The following is a 20833-nucleotide window of genomic DNA, read 5'->3' as shown; positions in this document are numbered from 1 at the left end:
AATGGACTATGGCTCCGTGGTGACCTCAACCGTCTAGGGTGCCCAAACACCCAAGAGTAACAAGATCCGCTAGGGATGAGTGGGGAAATCGAAAATCCCTTGGTGGAAGTGTAGATCGGGGCCTTCTCAACCACTCCCGAGCAAATCAACAAGTTTGATTGGCTAGAGAGATAGATCGGGTGAAAATGGAGCTTGGAGCATTAATGGAGCTTGAGTGGGAAGAGGTGGGTCAACGGGGAAGAAGGGGACCCCCTTTTATAGTGGGGGCAACAATCCAAGCGTTGCCCCACCAACCAGTCCCGCAGAGGGCGGTAGTACCACTTGGGGGGCGGTACTACCGCTGAGCCAGCGGTACTGCCGCTCCAGCTAGCGGTACTGCCACGCAGAGGAGAGCAGCAGGGACCTGGACCCAGAGCAGTACTACCGCGGTGGTAAGGGTGGTACTACCGTTGCGAAACGGTACTACCGCCTCTACTACCGCAACTAGTGCCGCAAAATCCGACACGAGAAAAAGAGCCCTAGAGTCGAGGCGGTAGGAGCCAGACAGGCCAGCGGTAGTACAATTGCGGAGTCACCGGCGGTACTACCGCTGCGGAGCGGTACTGCCGCTTGTGACCCCTCAGCGGTACTACCAGTGGGTAGCACGGTACTACCGCTGGGACCCAGACAAGAGAGAGAAGATCTCTCCGTCGAAGCTGAAGACGAGGCGATAGGGACAGGCAGGCCAGCGGTAGTACAATTGCGGAGTCACCGGCGGTACTACCGCTGCGGAGCGGTACTGCCGCTTGTGACCCCTCGGCGGTACTACCGCTGGGTTGCACGGTACTACCGCTGGGACCCAGACAAGACACAAGAGAGAAAAGATCTCTCCATCGAAGCGAAAGAGCTCTGAGGGTGAGAAGCGGATGTGTACGTGTTGATTCCACCCAAGCAATACCCCAGCGGACCCCCTCTTGATAGTACGGTGCCCTCTACGCAACTAGTCCACCGAAAGAGAAATGAAAGAGCTACACCATCTTGGATGACACTCCGAGGGGAAGAAATCGTCTCGTGCCAAGGATGAATCTCTGAAATACTCAAAGCACACGATTAGTCCACAAACACGTTGTCATCAATCACCAGAACCACATCGAGAGAGATATGCCTCAACAATGTGGAATGAAATTACTTATGTTTTTATTCAGCTGTAACAATTAAATTAAACAGGTGCCTCAGCTAGTTTGCCAATGGACTATCATTTTTCACAGCACATAGTTCACAACAACATTTGCACAGGAGATCTTCCACAATTGATTTCAAAAAATACACAGCCTAACCAAATACCACAAAAACTACAAAGATGATATATGGTCGATCAATTTATCAATGGCTAACAGAGAAGACCCACCGCTCCCCAAGCATGATGTTACTTTCTTCTTAAGCTCTCTCTCTCTCCCTCATCGCTTCCCCCTCACCCCCTTCATAAGCTTCAGAATGGCCTCCGCAATTTTGTTCCTCTCCAGCTCACCTTTGAGCTCAAATCCTATGCCCCACACCACATCCACGTAACCCGCGTTCATCATCTGGTCCGCGAACTGAGGCCTGTAGATCATCGGGCAACCCTCGGATACACTCTCGAGCGTTGAGTTCCACCCGTTGTGGGTCCAAAACCCACCCACCGCATGGTGGGCCAACACATCCTGCTGCGGGGCCGACTGGTCACCTTGCCCCTGCCCTCCACTGCATCATTGAACCCTTTGGGTAGACATGGTCCGCCTGATCCTGTGACAAGGTCCTGCCGAATGACCCATAGGAACGGTTGGCCGTTGTTGGCCAACCCCCACACCACCTCCGAGAGCTCGCCAGAGTCCATGCACGCCAGGCTCCCAGCGCTCATGTACAACACGGACCCTATGGCCTGCGTGTCCAGCCACTCGATGCAGGTGCGATCCTCGTGCATAAGCACACTGCCGCTCCTCCCTGCAGTGCCCTCGGTCTTAGAGGAGAGCCTGCGGAGAGGGCCGGTCATGAGTACCATGGCGGTGCTTATCTCGTCGCGGATTTTCTGAAGCTCATAAGTTTCTAGTGCCTCGAATATGTTGAGTACGAGGGCGGAGTAGCACCTTGCTGCATGGGTTGCTCTGGCTAGAAATTTGGATAGCATCCCATGGTCATCGCTGCTCGAGAGGAAGAGGCCCCTCATGCCCAGCGGAGGAAGCTCCTTCACCGGCGTGTCGAGTTGCCATTATGAAACATGGGTAAATTAAAACTAGCAGTGATATGCTATTTTTTTTATCAAAACTAAACAATATTGAAATGGTTGCAATCGTAATAAAATACTCCCTCCATCTTTCAAAGGAACGGAAATGATGACTAATCGAATGTCTTTAATGACAACTTTAGTTGACGCGAGGATGGTATGTTTGTTGACAAACACAATAATTTCCTGGCAGAGAACAAACTAAGGATGGAATTGCCATGCTCACAAAAAAGGTTGATTTGCCATGGGCAAATCCCAAACATTCGGGACTTATGGGCAAAAGGAAGTCTATAAATTTTATCTCAAGTCATTATATTGTAATTATTAATATTTTTTTTACAAACTTTGATCAAACATTACACCTTTTGACTTGAGAGAACACGTATAACCATTACTTTTGGAGATGAGGGAGTAGTACATACTCCCTCTGTCCCTAAATATAAGACGTTGTGGCAGTTTAATTCAAACTATGAAACTGTTTTATATTTAGAACACCTTTTAAAGAACTTTCACGTACAAGTAGGATTCCTACATTAAAACACCTTTTAAAGACGTTGTGGGTCTGATGATTGACAAAACTCAAAAAATCTTAAAATTCACATGTTGATCATAAGAAAAAGAGATACACTTTTTATGGCTACATTTTACATATATTTAAGCATTCACAATACATCTTGAGTAATTAATTACTTTTTCTAGTATGTTTTTAAGGACCCAGAGGGAATCAACCTAAAATAAATGGACATTAGCCACGAGAATTGGGTAAGTACTCTTTTGATCCTGTGCTCATATCCTTCCTGGTGAACGGTAAAATTCAAAAAATAGTAAAATAATTCAAAAGGTTCAGGATTTTTTTTATAAACATTGATGAATGTTCCAAGTGCATACAAAATTTTGCAATGAAATGGCATTGGTGGAGGTCCGGATAAAAAAACAAAATTGATGCTCTGCTTCCAACAATAGCCTTTTTGAAGCTTCTTTTTTTTTTGCCCAGACCTCTGTTATTTCATCACAAAATTTTATAGGGGGTGAAGAATTCATCAATGTTTATCAAAAAAAAAAAATCAGAAGTTTTTGAATTTTTTGTACTATAATTTTGAGTTTACTTTTTACTAAGGTGCATGTGAGGTGAGATAAAAAAAAGTCCATGTCCGGAGAATTGTGTTTAGTACCGAGTAGGAGTAACTGACCTTTTAATTGTTGCTGATTCAGTGTCATGTTTCATGGACGAGTGGAGCGAAGCGGTGCAGAAGAAGGCTCGAACTTGTTAATAAGCCACCATCAGAGAAGTGGATTCCGCCAGAGAATGAATGGATAAAGGAAAATGTGGATGGTGCGGTGTCAAGTTCTACGGGTAATGGAGGAGGAGGGGTGGTCCTTCGCGACCAAGGTGGTGCTTTTTGGGGCGCCCTAGCCCATCTTTTCCCTAATTGTTCTAAGCCAGAGATGGTTGAACTGTTGGCTTGCCGCAAAGCTCTACTGTTTGGGCGAGAACTTAGTGTCCAGAGGTTGCATATTGAGATGGATAGCAAAGAAGCGGTCTGCATGACCAACGGAGAAAATAGAAATCTTTCTCAGATGGGCCCATTACACTAGTAGAAACCAGGGCTTTGGTCCAGGCCGGGTCAGCCCATTAGTCCCGGTTCAGTCCAAAACCGTGACCAATGTGGGCATTGGTCCCGGTTCGTGAGCCCAGGGGGCCGGCCGGGCCACGTGGGCCATTGGTCCCGGTTCATCTGGACCTTTTGGTCCCGGTTGGTGGGATGAACCGGGACCAATGGGCCTCGCTCCTGACCCACCACCATTGGTCCCGGTTCGTGGCTTGAACCGGGACCAAAGGCTCCCCTTTAGTCCCGGCTCATGTCACCAACCGGGACCAATGAGGTGCCTATATATACCCCTCGCTCGCGAGCAGAGCACCCCAGTGCTCTGTTTTTCTCTGGCCGAGGGGGAGAGGGCTTTGTGGTGCTCTAGCTCACCTCCTATGCACACAAGGTGTTCGATGGAATGCCCGAGCCACACTACTTAAGCTTTCTCATCTCCAAGCTCGACCTCCAAGCTCCATTTTCCATAATATTTGTCTAGGTTTAGCGGTCCGTCACGCCCCGTCCCCGTCTTCACCGCCGTCGATCACCCGCGCCGAGCTCATCGCCGGCACCACCATGGTGAGCCTCTTGTTCTTATCTTCTTTCTGAAAAGAAAAATATTCTTACTTGTATGTTTACATAGATACTTGTATTATTTTCTTACTTTTATTATTGCATCTTATATAGTGCGATGATTTTGGTATCCGCCCCCGTCGGCCCTCGTCCTGTCTATGATTCGGATGTGGTATATATATTATCTTTATAACTATTGGTTCATTTATTGTTTATGAAAATTATGCCGACCAACGTGACATAGATTTTATTTATGTAGGATGTATGTGAATCGGAAATGCCAACCGACCCTATTGTCGAGAGGTTAAATTTAGTTGAAGAAGAAAACAATTTGTTGAAGGAAAAAATAAAAAAAATTGAGGAGGAGAAGATGATATCGGAGTTGCATGTTGCGGATGTCGTCGATGATCACAAGATCAAGATGAATGCAATGCGCTTGAAGATTAAAAAGATTAGAAAATATGCCATTCATACCGAGGCTTGGTATCATTATGCCGTTGGATCAATTGTTACCTTGGTTGCGATTATGATCGCATTTGTTTTCGCATTGAAATGTTTTACATAGTTTCAATGTATGGTTTAATTAATTAGATGCTCTGGAGAGCTATATGTTGTTAGATGAGAAGTATGTATGCACTTTGGTTTTAATGTGATGATGAACTTCTATTAATTTGGACACTTAATTATATATAATGCACGCAGATGAACCGGCAATGGATGTACGGTGACAGACACACCCGCGAGTACATTAAGGGCGTGCATGAGTTTCTCGATGCGGCTGAGGCAAACAAGCAGAATGGTTTTATGTGTTGTCCATGCACTGAATGTGGGAATACGAGGTCTTACTCTAACCGGAAAATCCTTCACTCCCACCTGCTTTACAAGGGTTTCATGCCACACTATAATGTTTGGACGAGGCACAGAGAAATAGGGGTTATGATGTAAGACGGCGAAGAAGAAGAGTACGATGAAAACCATGTGCCCCCTGAATACGGTGATGCTGCAACGGGGGGAGCTGGTGAAAATCAAGAGGAACCAGACGATGTGCCCAATGATACTGCAACGGGTGAAGCTGCTGAAGATCAAGAGGAACCATACGATGTGCCCGATGATGATGATCTCCGCCGGGTCATTGTCGATGCAAGGACGCAATGCGAAAGTCAAAAGGAGAAGCTGAAGTTCCATCGCATGTTAGAGGATCACAAAAAAGGGTTATACCCCAATTGTGAAGATGGCAACACAAAGCTCGGTACCATACTGGAATTGCTGCAGTGGAAGGCAGAGAATGCTGTGGCTGACAAAGGATTTGAGAAGCTATTGAAAATATTGAAAAAGAAGCTTCCAAAGGATAACGAATTGCCCGACAGTACATGCGTAGCAAATAATGTCGTATGCCCTCTAGGATTGGAGGTGGAGAAGATACATGCATGCCCTAATGACTGCATCCTCTACCGCGGTGCATACAAGGATCTGAACGCATGCCCGGTATGTGGTGCATTGCGGTATAAGATCAGACGAGATGACCCTGGTGATGTTGACGGCAAGCCCCCCAGGAAGAGGGTTCCTGCGAAGGTGATGTGGTATGGTCCTATAATACCACGGTTGAAACGTCTGTTCAAAAATGAAGAGCATGCCAAGTTGATGCGATGGCACAATGAGAACCGAAAGAAAGATGGGAAGTTGAGAGCACCCGCTGACGGGTCGCAGTGGAGAAAAATCGAGAGAAAGTACTGGGATGAGTTTGCAAAGGACCCAAAGAATGTATGGTTTGCTTTAAGCGCGGATGGCATTAATCCTTTCAGGTAGCAGAGCAGCAATCACAGCACCTGGCCCGTGACTCTATGTATGTATAACCTTCCTCCTTGGATGTGCATGAAGCGGAAGTTCATTATGATGCCAGTTCTCATCCAAGGCCCTAAGCAACTCGGCAACGAAATTGATGTGTACCTAAGGCCATTAGTTGAAGAACTTTTACAGCCGTGGAATGGAAATGGTGTACGTACGTGGGATGAGCACAGACAGGAGGATTAACCTTAAGGCGTTGCTGTTCGTGACCATCAACGATTGGCCCGCTCTCAGTAACCTTTCAGGACAGACAAACAAAGGATACCATGCATGCACGCACTATTTAGATGACACTGAAAGTATATACCTGGACAAATGCAGGAAGAATGTGTACCTGGGCCATCGTCGATTTCTTCCGACCAACCCTCAATGTCGAAAGAAAGGCAAGCATTTCAAAGGCGAGGCAGATCACCGGAAGAAGCCCGCCATGCGCACCGGTGATCACGTGCTTGCTATGGTCAATGATTTACACTACGTAATCTTTGGAAAGGGTCCCGGTGGACTAGCTGTTCCGAATGACGCTGAGGGACACGCACCCATGTGGAAGAAGAAATCTATATTTTGGGACCTACCCTACTGGAAATACCTAGAGGTTCGCTCCTCAATCGACGTGATGCACGTGATGAAGAACCTTTGCGTGAACCTGCTAGGCTTCTTGGGCGTGTATGGGAAGACAAAAGATACACCTGAGACACGGAAGGACCTGCAACGTTTGCACGAAAAAGACGACATGCCTCCGAAGCAATATAAAGGTCCTGCCAGCTACGCTCTTACGAAAGAAGAGAAAGAAATCTTATTTGAATGCCTGCTCAGTATGAAGGTCACGACTGGCTTCTCGTCGAATATAAAGGGAATAATAATATGCCAGAGAAAAAGTTTCAGAACCTAAAGTCTCATGACTGCCACGTGATTATGACGCAACTGCTTTCGGTTGCATTGAGGGGGCTTCTACCGGAAAACGTCCGATTAGCCATTGTGAAGCTATGTGCATTCCTCAATGCAATCTCTCAGAAGGTGATCGATCCAGAAATTGTACCAAGGCTAAGGAGTGATGTGGCGCAATGTCTTGTCAGTTTCGAGCTGGTGTTCCCACCATCCTTCTTCAATATCATGACGCACGTCCTAGTTCATCTAGTTGACGAGATTGTCATCCTGGGCCCGTATTTCTACACAACATGTTCCCCTTTGAGAGGTTCATGGGAGTCCTAAAGAAATATGTTCGTAACCGCGCTAGGCCAGAAGGAAGCATCTCCATGGGCCATCAAACAGAGGATGTTATCGGGTTTTGTGTTGACTTCATTCCTGGCCTTAAGAAGATAGGTCTCCCTAAATCGCGGTATGAGGGGAGACTGACTGGAAAAGGCACTCTTGGAAGAGACTCAATAATATGCAGGGACGGATATTCTTGGTCTCAAGCAAACTACACAGTTCTACAGAACTCTACCTTGGTGACCCCGTATGTCGATGAACACAAGAACAGTCTGCGCTCCAAACACCCGGAGCAGTGCGACGACTGGATTACATGTGAACACATCAGGACTTTTAGCAGTTGGTTGGAAACACGTCTCAGAGGTGACAACACTGTTTGTGATGAGTTGTACTTGTTGTCCAGGGGACCATCTTTGACTGTATTGACTTACAAAGGATACAAGATAAATGAGAATACATTTTACACGATCGCCCAAGATCAAAAGAGCACCAACCAAAACAGCGGTGTCCGCTTTGATGCAACAACCGAGAGCGGAAAGGACACATATTATGGTTACATAGTGGACATATGGGAACTTGACTATGGACCTGATTTTAAGGTCCCTTTGTTTAAGTGCAAATGGGTCAATCTGTTAGGCGGCGGGGTACAGGTAGACCCACAGTACGGAATGACAACAGTGGATCTGAAAAATCTTGGGTACACTGACGAACCGTTCGTCCTAGCCAATGATGTGGCACAGGTTATCTATGTGAAGGACATGTCTACCAAACCGAGAAAAAGAAAACATAAGGAAGCGAATACATCATACGATGAGACAAAGCGCCACATAGTTCTTTCAGGAAAAAGGGACATCCTGGGAGTGGACGGCAAGACAGACATGTCTGAAGATTATGAAAATTTTCATGAAATTCCTCCCTTCATTGTCAAGGCTAACCCAAGCATCCTGATAAACAATGAAGATTATCCATGGTTCCTAGCATGATGCGACAATTGGCGTGTAGATCACTGTTTGCAAGCCTGACCTTGAGCATATCATAATCTGGGTCAATGTAATCTTTTAGTTTGCTCTCGGTGTAGTTGACCCGAAAATACTGATGAGAAAAAAGGAATTAATTGAATGGATTGGAGAGTGTCTTGTCACTCTTAGTCTTACACTAAGAAGGTTTAAATATAGATAGTGAGAACAATTATCAGTAAACAATGGTAGGAAGCAGAGCATGCTACATTCCTTCCTATGTGGAGTGTAGAAGGACAAGATATGGGCTGTGCAATCTCGATGTATTGATCGGTGCACCAGGCACGTATATATAAGTACAGAGGTGGGCCACAACCTCAACTATACAAAGGAAACAGGAGGTGGGCCCTACACACAAGTATACACGTACACAATATACTCAACACCCCCCCCCCCGCGCAGTCGAAGCGGCGCCAGTGACGCAAAGACTGGAACGAAACTCCTCGAAAGTAGAAGTCGGCAGTCCCTTCGTCATCACATCGTCGAACTGCTGAGCGGTCGGCACATGGAGAACCGGCATGCGTCCAAGAGCCACCTGCTCACGCACAAAGTGAATGTCCAGCTCGATGTGTTTAGTCCGGCGATGATGAACAGGGTTGGCGGAGAGGTACACCGCAGAGACGTTGTCACAGTAGACAACCGTAGCCTGGGACACGTCGTGATGCAGCTCCTGCAGTAACTGTCGTAGACAGGTGCACTCGGCAACGGCGTTGGCCACAGCTCGGTACTCAGCCTCCGCGCTGGAGCGCGAAACTGTGGGTTGTCGCTTAGACGACCACGAGACGGGTGAAGGACCGAGGTAGACGCAGTAGCCAGAGGTGGACCGACGAGTGTCAGGGCAGCCAGCCCAGTCAGCATCGGAGTAGGCCACCATCTCAGAGAAGTAGACGCCGTGAGTGTCAGCCCGAGGGTCATCGTGCCGCGGATGTAGCGAAGGATCCGCTTCACGAGAGTCCAATGAGAGTCACGAGGGGCGTGCATGTGGAGACACACCTGCTGAACAGCATACTGAAGACCCGGTCGAGTGAGAGTCAAGTACTGAAGAGCACCGACAATAGACCGGTAGAAAGGAGCATCCGACGCAGGCGAGCCCTCAAGAGCAGAGACCTTGGCCTTCGTGTCAACAGGAGTAGCAACAGGATGACAGATGAGCATACCGGCACGCTCAAGAAGCTCATGTGCATACTTCTGCTGATGAAGAAAGAAACCGTCCGGGCGCCGAACGACCTCAATGCCAAGGAAATAATGTAGAGCACCCAGGTCCTTAATAGCAAACTCGTCACGCAGCCGGAGAGTAATCTGCTGAAGAACAGCTGCGGAGGAGGCCGTCAGGATGATGTCGTCGACGTAAAGCAGCAAATACGCAGTCGTGTCACCGTGGCGATAGACAAACAGTGAGGCGTCCGAGCGAGTAAAGCTGAAGCCCAGTGTCTGAAGAAACCCGGCGATCCGCTGGTACCAGGCGCGGGGTGCCTGCTTGAGCCCGTAAAGAGAGCGGGACAGCAGACACACATGGCCGGGAAGTGAGGCGTCGGCAAAACCGGTGGGTTGCTCACAATACACCTGCTCCTCAAGATGGCCATGGAGAAAGGCGTTGGAGACATCCATCTGATGAACGGGCCAGCCGCGGGACACGGCGAGCTGGAGGACGGTGCGGATCGTGCCCGGTTTTACAACCGGGGCGAACGTCTCGGTGAAGTCCACTCCAGCGCGCTGGCGGAAACCACGGACCACCCAGCGAGCCTTGTAGCGCTCGAGAGTGCCATCCGAGCGGGTCTTATGGCGAAAGACCCACTTGCCGGTGATGACGTTGGCACGAGGAGGCCGGGGAACCAGTGTCCAAGTACGGTTCCGTTGGAGCGCGTCGAACTCTTCCTGCATCGCCGCAAGCCAGTGAGGAACACGTAGGGCGGCGCGGGCGGACACGGGAAGAGGCGACGGCTCCGCAGTGGAGGCGGCGATGACGTACTCGTCACTCGTGTACCGGAGGCTCGGAAGATGAACGCCGGTACGAGTGCGGGTGACGGGGCCAGAGGGCACCAGCGGAGCCACCGGCGAGGCGGCCGGCGAGTGAGCCGGCGAGGCGGCCGGCGTCAGGGCCGGCGAGGCGGCCGGCGAGGCACCGGCGTCGGGGCCGGCGAGTGAGCCGGCGAGGCGGTCGGCGTCGGGGCCGGCGAGGCGGCTGGCGAGGCGACCGGCATCGGGGCCGGTGAGTGAGCCGGCGAGGCGGCGGGCGTCGAGGCGGCTGAGGAAGCAGCCGAGCCGGCCGCGCCCGATCCCGTGGCAGGTGAGGGAGGGGCGCCAGGGGCGCCGTCAGAGCCGGCCGGGGAGGCCGAGGGGGCGGGCGCCGGCGTGAGGGCGCGAGGACTGCCAAAGCCTGGAGGCGGTCCGCGGGCCGAACGGGGCCGTCCGCCTGACGGAGTCGTCGAGGGGCCGCCGGTGGCCGGCGGTGACGAGACGACCAGGGGTACCTGCTGCTGAAACGGAAACACCATCTCATCAAAGTAAGCGTGTCGGGAGGTGAAAACACAATGGGAGACGGGATCATAACAGCGATAGCCCTTAGTGTTGGGTGGGTAGCCGAGAAAGATGCAGGCGACGGAGCGAGGTGCAAGCTTATGAGGCGCAGTAGCGGCGATGCTAGGGTAGCAAAGGCAGCTGAAGATGCGAAGCCCATCATAAGAGGGGGGTGCACCGAAGAGAAGATGATGAGATGTAAAGTTCCCGCGAGTACGACATGGGCGGATGTTGATGAGGAGAGAAGCGGTGGCGAGAGCGTCAGGCCAAAAGCGCGGAGGCACATTGGCATGAAAGATAAGAGTCCTAACACAGTCATTGAGAGTGCGAAGGATGCGCTCAACACGACCGTTCTGTTGCGAGGTGTACGGGCAAGTGAGACGAAAGATCGTGCCATGTGTGGTAAGAAGATTACGAACGGCGAGGTTGTCAAACTCCTTCCCGTTGTCTGTCTGCAACGCGAGAATGGGACGACCAAACTGCGTGAGAACATAGGAGTAGAATGCGGCGAGAGTGGATATAACATCCGACTTGCGGCGCAACGGGAAGGTCCACACATAATGCGAAAAATCATCAAGTATGACAAGATAATAAAGAAAGCCCGTATTACTGGCAACAGGAGAGGTCCAAACATCACTATGAATTAACTCAAACGGGTACGATGCAACAAAAGAAGAAGCCCTAAACGGAAGACGAGCATGTTTGCCAAGGCGACATGCATGACACGAGTGATCCTCGTTCTTATTACACGTGAAAGAAAAACTCCGAAGTATGTGGCGAAGGGTGGCAGGATTAGGATGACCCAAGCGAGCATGCCAAAGATCCACTCCAGTGGCGAGGGCGACGGGGGCGGTGGAAGTGGTGGAGGTGGCGGAGTGAACCGGGTAGAGCTCGTCGGGGCTGTCACATCAGTGGAGCACCATCCGCGTGCGAGCGTCCTTAACAGAAAAACCACATTCGTCAAATTCAACAGTAACCGGATTTTCACGTGTAAGAGAACGAACGGAAACAAGATTTTTAATAAGTTCAGGAGAAACGAGAATATTGGACATGGATATAGGAGTGGAGTTAGACGGAAAATATGTATGACCAATATGAGTGATAGGAAGGGAAGAGCCGTCACCGATGGTGATGCGGTTGGAGGTGTGGACAGGATGGGCGGTATGGAGGTTACCGGGGTACGCCGCCATGTGAGCGGTGGCGCCGCTATCCATGTACCAGTCGCCGCCGCCAGTGTAGCTGGACGGGGATGGAGCATTGTGGAGAGCCGCCAACAGGGCCGGGTCCCACGATGCCGGCCGGAGAGGTGGCGCGGCCGTCAAGGGCAGCAGCGGCGGCCCACCTGGCGGCTGTTGCTGACCATAGGGCGCCGCGTAAGGCTGCGGCGCGGCGTAGTACGCCTGGTGCGGCTGTGGCCGGGTGCCGAGAATGCCCGGGGTAGGGGCCCGAGGAACCGGCATGGAGTAGGTGTGTACAACGCCGGTCCATGGGTTCTGGCCGGCGTACCACGGGGCCGGCTGGGAAGCCTGCTGCGGCGGGCGGGGCGCTCCTCCCTGAGCACCGCCGCCGCCCTGCTTGCGGCCTCCACGACGGCCGCCGCGACGACCCCCCCATTGGCCGCCTGCTGGGGCGGCGGGAAGGGGGCGGCCGGTGCGGGCGGGAACCCGGGCGGGAAGGCGGGCGCCGCTGGCTGGGGCGGCGTCGGGCGTGGCGGTGGCGGGGCCGAACCCCCGCGGGTGCCTGCGACGAGGGCGGTGTGGGTCGCGCGAGTCCGAGCCACCCGCATCCGGCGCTCCTCCAACTTGAGGTACGCGACCACCTTGGCGAAGGTGGGCTCCAAGATGAGGGTGAGGTTGGAGGCGGCGTTCCCGAAGTCCTCGTTGAGGCCGCCGGAGAGGGTGCTGATGAGGAGCTCGTCGCCGATCTTTTCCCCGAGATCACGGAGCTCATCGGCGAGCTTCTTGAGGCGCATGCAAAAATCATCGATGGATGAGTCAAGTTGCTGGCACCCGTAAAACTCACCATAGAGCAGGACCTTGCGCTGCAGCCGATTGTCGGTGAAAAGGCCGTTGAGCTTGGTCCAGACCGCATAGGCGTCGTCCTCGTCGTTCACCACGGTGTGGAAGAGGTCGCTGGAGATGGTGAGGTAGAACCAACGGATGATGGTGGCGTCGAGGATCATCCACTCCTCGTCGTTGATCATGAGCGCCGAGTCGACGGTGCTGTCCACGTGGCCGTGCAGGAGGTACTCACGGAACACAAGCGAATAATACCGCTTCCAAGCAGAGTAGGACGCGGTGGTGTGATCAATCTTGACCGGGACACGCTCATGGATGTTGAGGTCGCGAACGAGGGTGACATCGGGACCGACGAACGGGTTGGAGACGGTGGACGAGGAGGAACTCATGGCGAGGGTTAGGGTTTGGGAGGTGCGGCGGCGCGGACTAGGAGGTGCGGCGGCACAGGGAAAGGTGCGGGTGCGGCGCGGGTGGAAGGGGAGGGTGCGGCGCGGGTAGGAGGGAGAGATGGGGCGCGGGCGGAAGCGGGAGTCGCGGCGGCGGCGGCCCCGGGAAGAGGCGGCGGCGGCGGCGTGTGAGGAGGTAGGGAGAGGCGGCGGCGACCAGCGGCGGCGACGGCGACCGGGGAGGTGGCGGTGGCGGCTGGTGGCGGCGGCAGCGCGTAGGGGCGCGGCGGCGGCAGCGCGTAGGGTTTAGGATCGTGCTGCGATAGATACCATGTAGAAGGATAAGATATGGGCTGTGCAATCTCGATGTATTGATCGGTGCACCAGGCACGTATATATAAGTACAAAGGTGGGCCACAACCTCAACTATACAAAAGAAACAGAAGGTGGGCCCTACACACAAATATACACGTACACAATATACTCAACATGGAGTATAAGATGTAAATGGGTTCTTTCTGTATGCATGGTACTTTAATGAAGGAGAAGAAGGAAGAAAACATGTATATCACACTATATGACTATTAGTTTACATGTAGCAAGTTGATGAGAATTGTTGTGCTTGTGCTAACAGCAGTGTATACAGTTTTTTTTCAATATTTCGCGATAGTCAATTTGGTGAATCAAAAGCATATTGCAGGTTGTACTTCTGTTGATTAGTCAGGTAAGCAGTTTAGTTGTGAGGCATAAGTAAAGATAATTCTTTTTTTCAATGAAGTGAAAGGAAGGACTCGTTGCGCCCATGGCAAAAAAAGCGAGAGCGAGCCAAGTATTCAAACCATGCATACGCGATTGATTTAGAACCGACTTAATAGATTGCATGGTACCATAATAGACTAAAAAAAGTAATGAGATCAGTTGATAATAACATATACTAGTTTTATAAAGCAACCTATAGTAGCAAAGATGCATTGTATAGCCACGAACTGGAAAGACCAGGAAATGGAGGTGCTAGTATTATGTAGAGTGAGGATCACATCAAAATACTTAGATAGAGTCAATACATAGCACAAGAGAGGCATAGGAAACACACAACTGAGTCTGAAAACAAATGACACATTTTACTGGTTGTGTGTATATTAGAACATAAACTACCATAGACACATTTTCAGATCAACACATACTCGTCAGCAAAACAAAGAGCGTTGGTTCCTCCTCATTTATTTGCAAAACATAAGAAAGGACTTAAAATCAGAACACGATGATCTGAAAGGACTTAAATCAGATCTCCAGCTTCTCGACAAAGAAAGTTAATTTACTACTGCTAATGTTACATCGTCACTTGGTTATTGCCATCAAAATCAAAGGTTGCAGGCTACAGATAAAACCCTCTTTGAGCAAAGCATGAAGCGACATGACCATAAAGAAAGGTAAAAAAACTACCCACGCAAACACGACGTTCCATCTCTGAATAGAAAGTGAGGTAGCTAGTAAAAACTCCCTTTGCAGAGACAATGACCCATACTTAAGTTAGTTCTGCAGCCCTCAGCATGAAGAAAGCAAGAGTAGGATACGATACCAACAAAGACACAACACATGGCATGTATAGGCTATGAACAAACTGCATGCACCGATCATATCAAGGAATCAAGCAAATAGAAAAATCAAAGGATTTAAACTGCAGATACAACAATATTTTTCATCTAAATGGAAGGAAGAAACTTGCCATGCCTTATTTTCTACTCATGTAAATGAAGGAAGAAACACTCGCATATGAACAGAACTGAACGTACAATAGAATTGAATCTACAAAGGAAATTTTATTCTAAGAAAGCCCTTTTTTGCTTTGAAGAGACCATGTGGATGTAAATATGAGCATGCTCATAAATATATGATAAGGGTTTGTGCAGGAAACAGAGTAAATCATTTAGGACATGTACCTTTGATCTGGATAGGTGCCAAATTTACATTTGCCATCACAGGAAGCACATGTAATACTGTAACCCAAATGATTACTCTCTTTCCTGCACAGGAAGCATAGTAAGCACATGTAATGCAGGAATTGTTGTATTGAATGGGTTTCTAAAATGGTTCATATTGCTCTAGAAATGGTAAAATGTCACGACGACTACCATCAGCATCTTAACCACTCAATATAGCAATCCCTAGTAAATGGAATCACTCAATATTGAAACCCATTGAGAGGTATTAAATACCTGGTGGAAATACGAATCTTTATAGAAAAATAGGGATGTGCAACATGAATCATTTTGTGTGGGCAATATGAATCTACCTTGCTTATAATGTACAACACTGTTAATGCTTCCGTTGAGATTGGAGCCCATTATAAGTATTTATGATTATGAAGCAAAGGGGTAAACTTCCATTAGGTTATATGATAGGTGGCGGATTAAATCACCTTTAATGTTTCTATACAAACCAGCCATGATTATATACTTCCATTAGCCTACTGGTCAAGACTCAAGACATTATACTATTTGATTTAACCTCTCTAGATGGTTGATACCTTGCATCTTTGAAACAAAATACGGGATTCTATGGTCGGCTTGAAGGAAATGACACATAAAAGCGCAGTCTTATGCATAGAATAACCTGATAGAAAACAAAGACAAATGCAGGTATGGTTATCTATTATGCCGCTGATAAAAAGTAATTAAAACACCAATAGAAGAATAGTGCCTTACGTTACCTACAAATGCTTCTTCAGTAGAGAGCGGAGCAGCAGCTACTTGGCTTTGTTTGTGTTTGTAGTGGTCCTGACACCAGCATTAGTCCTGAGTTTCTGAAATTAAGACTGAATAAGCATTTTGTTGTGCATGTTACAATTTTCAAATAGAACAATCAACCAACCATTGGATTTGAATGGCTGTCCATTGCGTCAGTAAGGAAACAATGCGTTGCTAACGAAAGGAAAAAAACAAACCTTGACGAACCAAAGCAGCAGATGATCAAGAAGAAGCACGTCACCACAAACCTTGAGGTGCCAAAGCAGCAGATGATCAACAAGAAGCACGTCACAAACAGTAAAACCTGCAAAGTAAAATAAAATGATAGAAGAACATGGAGTTAGCTTATTCAGTACTGAATCTTTTAGAGCCTAGTTCTCTGCAAAAAAAAACCCCAGCTATCCTCTCTGCCAAGCTTAGCAAATCTCGGTTCAACAACAAAAACACAGTCTTAATTAACCTACTGGGATCACAATCATACAATTGCAGCAGCAATCTAAGAAAACTATATTAGGCATACATGGAAAACTTGACAAACTCATAGGCCGTCCCTAATCAGTTTGCACCAAAAACACCAGAGCAATCTAAGGAAAATAAATTCAGCATAAATGGCAACCCAACGCACCAAATCCACCAAAACAAAGAATGCGAAACTTTATTAACACCTCATGTACAGCAACACATCCCCTTCTCCTCATTAACACCTCATGTACAGCAACACATCCCCTTCTCCTCGCGATGATTCGGTGCCAAGATACCTTCCCGATGTTGGCGTTCAAGCTTGCCTGCAGTGGAGAAGGGGTTCAAAGTCAAATTGTGTTTTATGTCAAAAGTAAGACTAAATAAATTATTGGGGATATGAAGAACATAAATAGCATGGGAAAAGATAATAATGGTAGGCATACAACCCTTTGGTTCAGGTAGGAATATTTCGATCTTAGGTTGTGTATCTTTTGAATTTGATTTCAAACGGCTGCCCCCATTCAAATCCAACCATGGCATGAATGATCCGTCGATCCCAAGCGTGTCAAAGACACCAAACCGTTTTGTCTCCTGCCAAAAAAGAAGACTTAGCAGACCGTATCAACATATTAATCGACCGTTCCTGGAGTGAAACCACGAACCTACGGGGGTCGTGAGAGGACGTACCAGATAAGGAAGACTCCAAAAAAGAGAGGGGCTGCGGCGGCGGCGACGACAACGGCAACGACACACAAGTCGGCTAGTCCGGCAAATCTTCACCCAGTTGGCGCTCTCCATAGACGGCGGATCCATGGTCCGCCGGGAGGAGTCGGGGCAGTGGCGAAAGCAGCACGTCGACCCGTTGCTCCAGATGCGCGGCGAGCTGGTCTCCGCTCGGTGGTGATGGGCTGGGACTGGCGATGTCCCAACGGCTCCCAGCCGGCGGCACTGTGAAGGCACGAGAGCTGCGTCGGCTGCCGCACATGAAGAAAATGGCGGAGCTGGCGGCGCCAAGGGAGGGAAGGAGGAGGTCGGGGGAGGGAGGACGCGGACAAGGAGAGCAGGGAAACGGAGGGTCTGGCGGCGGAGGCGGAAGGACGGGGATATTTTCTATATCTCCCTTTAAATCCATCTTTACACTGAGGACTTGAGAAAAGAAGCTATTTTCTGGACCCCAGGCCAACGAACCTCACCGGCCATCCACTTTTGAAGCAGTTGTGCACGTGAAAAAAACCGACGGCTGAGCAAACGCCAACAGCCAATCCGCAGCCACAGTAAAAAGATCGATCGGTCCAAACGAGCACGCAGCGTCAAAGCCCTCAGGATGGCAGGTAGTGCAGCATCGTTGATATGTTCTACTAATGGTTGGGGCCCGCCATTGCAGGCTGCTTGAGAGAAAGCTATACGCATCTTACCATTGTGTCAATTTTTTTAAAAAATATTCTCACATCATGTGGACGGTGGACATCACAACCATTTTAAAAGAGAAAAAACCTAGAAAAACTTCTCTAAAAAATGTCTCTCTACCATTTAAAAAAACTCTAAAAAATACTTTCTCACCGTGACCAACCAGCATGCGTCACATGGCATAGCTGGTTGGCCACCATTCTACCTAGAAAAACTTCTCTAAAAAAAGTCTCTACCATTTAAAAAAACTCTAAAAAATACTTTCTCATCATGACCAACCAGCATGCGCCACATGGCATAGCTGGTTGGCCACCATTCTAGCACCTTTTAATGGGTTTAATTGCTTGCGTGAAAGTTAATTACTGTAAAATTGATGTTAGGGCATCTCCAAGAGAGACCGGCAAATTGTTTCGGTATATGTCTATTTTTGTGTCCGGACATGGTCCATGTACATGATGCGGTAGGGTGCCATCCAACCATTTCACAAATTAATCCTTATTATTTCGGTTGGGAGGAGAAAGAGAAGAGGGGACAATGCATCAGCGGAGAGAGAAAAGAGAGGAGGGCCACATGGCGGATTTTTTATGATCAAGTGAAGACACCGGTATAACTCCTTCATATTTGTCTCAGTTTTGCCAAAAAACGGACATCCGGTCCACTTCGCCAACCGATGGGTTCCTCGTTAGATGATAAAAGTTGATACAGATGATCCAGACACCACAAAATAAAAAACATAGCCTGTGCTTTCACGAGAAGCACAATACCTCCGGAAAAAAAATACAATTTGTGCTTTCCAAAAATGAAAAAGCACAGTCAGTGCTTCCAAGTTCATGTTTTTTCCCTTCCGTTTTCAAGTTTCCCAAAGACAGAAGACCAAATGCTTTAAAAAAATGAGAAGTACAACTGCACTTCCGGGTTCACGTGTTTTCTTTCGGTTTTCAATTTTTTTTCTTGTTTTCACTTTGTTCTTCAATAGAACAGATATGCAGAAGAACAAGAGCTACAAACTAGCCAAGAAACATAGAAAAGTTTTCTGTAGCTTGAGCTCCTCGAGACATATCCATCTACACTATTATTAAACAATCCAACAAGAATTACCCTACATGCACCCAGCGATTAGTCCCACAACCCCGCAAAAAACAATCAGCACCACACATCTCTAAATCTGACTTTCATCATTCATCTAATGTCTCTACTGTGTGCACTTAGCAATTTTCATTGGTTGACCGTGCTTCACCAGGAGACTATGGAAGCCTTCCCTCAGGAGACTACGGAAGCCTTCCCCACAACTGTCCAACTATCATCCCCCTGTTCCCCGGCAATCTCGCAATTCTAATTGCATCACCATCGTGTCAACACCGTCTTCTCCTGCACGGCAACCTCGCGCCACTCCACCGTGCAGTCCTGCACGATCGATGTAGCAAGCGCCCGAGAGGCTGCCCTGCCCCCTTGCAGCGTGCCGGAGGTCCCCCATATCGCCAGTGCCCTGGAGCCCGCCTACGTGCCGGAAGTCCGCCAGCTCGCCAGTGCCCAGGAGCCCGTCCGCCCGCCCAGCACCCACGCAGCCGTGCCCGCCCTTCACGGCCCATGGAACAGCTGTAATTCTTTCCTGCACTCAAGATTAGAATTTTCAGATCAGTTATACTCCACTATCTATCTTTGAAACATATCAGGCATACATAATAAGTAAGACATTCAGATGCCGTGCAGCTGCACACCATTCTAGTATGCCTCATAACATATTTCGAAAGAAAATAATGTTGCACTGCAGAATGATGCAGTTTACATCTCTAATTAATTATTTTCTATGTGGAAAATGGTTAGTGTTTTGGCTACTGCAATCTTCTAACCCACTGAAACATGCACCCTGCATTACAACTCTAGGTGAAAGATAAACAAAAAGGACGGGGCAGTGTTTTTACACATAGGAAACAAATATTGCTTATCTTTCACCTATCAGTAATATATAGCGAGAGTCTGATGTTCATATTCACATGCAGGCGATGGTATGTCATCTCCCAATCATGCGGGGCCACGCACCCCATTTCAAGATATAAGCAACAACCAATCATTGGGTACCTATCAGCAACCACTTCCTGCTTTGTTCTACTGTTTCTGTTGTTGCCTCTGTGCTGAATTGCTCTGTGTGTTTATACAAACCCAAGCACCCAATTTCACGATATAAGCAACAACAGATCATTGGGTGGGTATCTGAAGGAAATATGCCCTAGAGGCAATAATAAAGTTATTATTTATTTCCTTATATCATGATAAATGTTTATTATTCATGCTAGAATTGTATTAACCGGAAACATAATACATGTGTGAATACATAGACAAACATAGTGTCACTAGTATGCCTCTACTTGACTAGCTCGTTAATCAAAGATGGTTATGTTTCCTAACCATAGACATGAGTTGTCATTTGATTAACAGGATCACATCATTAGGAGAATGATGTGATTGACTTGACCCATTCTGTTAGCATAGCACTTGATCGTTTAGTTTGTTGCTATTGCTTTCTTCATGACTTATACATGTTCCTATGACTATGAGATTATGCAAGTCCCGTTTACCGGAGGAACACTTTGTGTGCTACCAAACGTCACAACATAACTGGGTGATTATAAAGGTGCTCTACAGGTGTCTCCGAAGGTACTTGTTGGGTTTGCGTATTTCGAGATTAGGATTTGTCACTCCGATTGTCGGAGAGGTATCTCTGGGCCCTCTCGGTAATACACATCACATAAGCCTTGCAAGCATTGCAACTAATAAGTTAGTTGTGGGATGATGTATTACAGAACGAGTAAAGATACTTGCCGGTAACG

At 48.5% G+C, this 20833-nt stretch overlaps 2 pseudogenes; both read right to left on the bottom strand.

The window, feature by feature from the left end:
• Positions 1–1331: 1331 nt before the first annotated feature.
• The window catches only part of LOC125519302 (DIMBOA UDP-glucosyltransferase BX8-like), a 37200-nt pseudogene continuing 17698 nt past the window's right edge, over positions 1332–20833 (bottom strand).
• On the bottom strand, positions 11894–13392 carry LOC147961304 (uncharacterized; annotated as a pseudogene).

The sequence above is a fragment of the Triticum urartu genome, chromosome 7A (assembly GCF_056163025.1).
Source record: "Triticum urartu cultivar PI428250 chromosome 7A, HENAU_Tu73, whole genome shotgun sequence".
NCBI classification, from domain to species: Eukaryota; Viridiplantae; Streptophyta; class Magnoliopsida; order Poales; family Poaceae; genus Triticum; species Triticum urartu.
The sequence above is the reverse complement of the archived record's forward strand: the minus strand, read 5'-3'. Positions and strand labels throughout refer to the sequence as shown.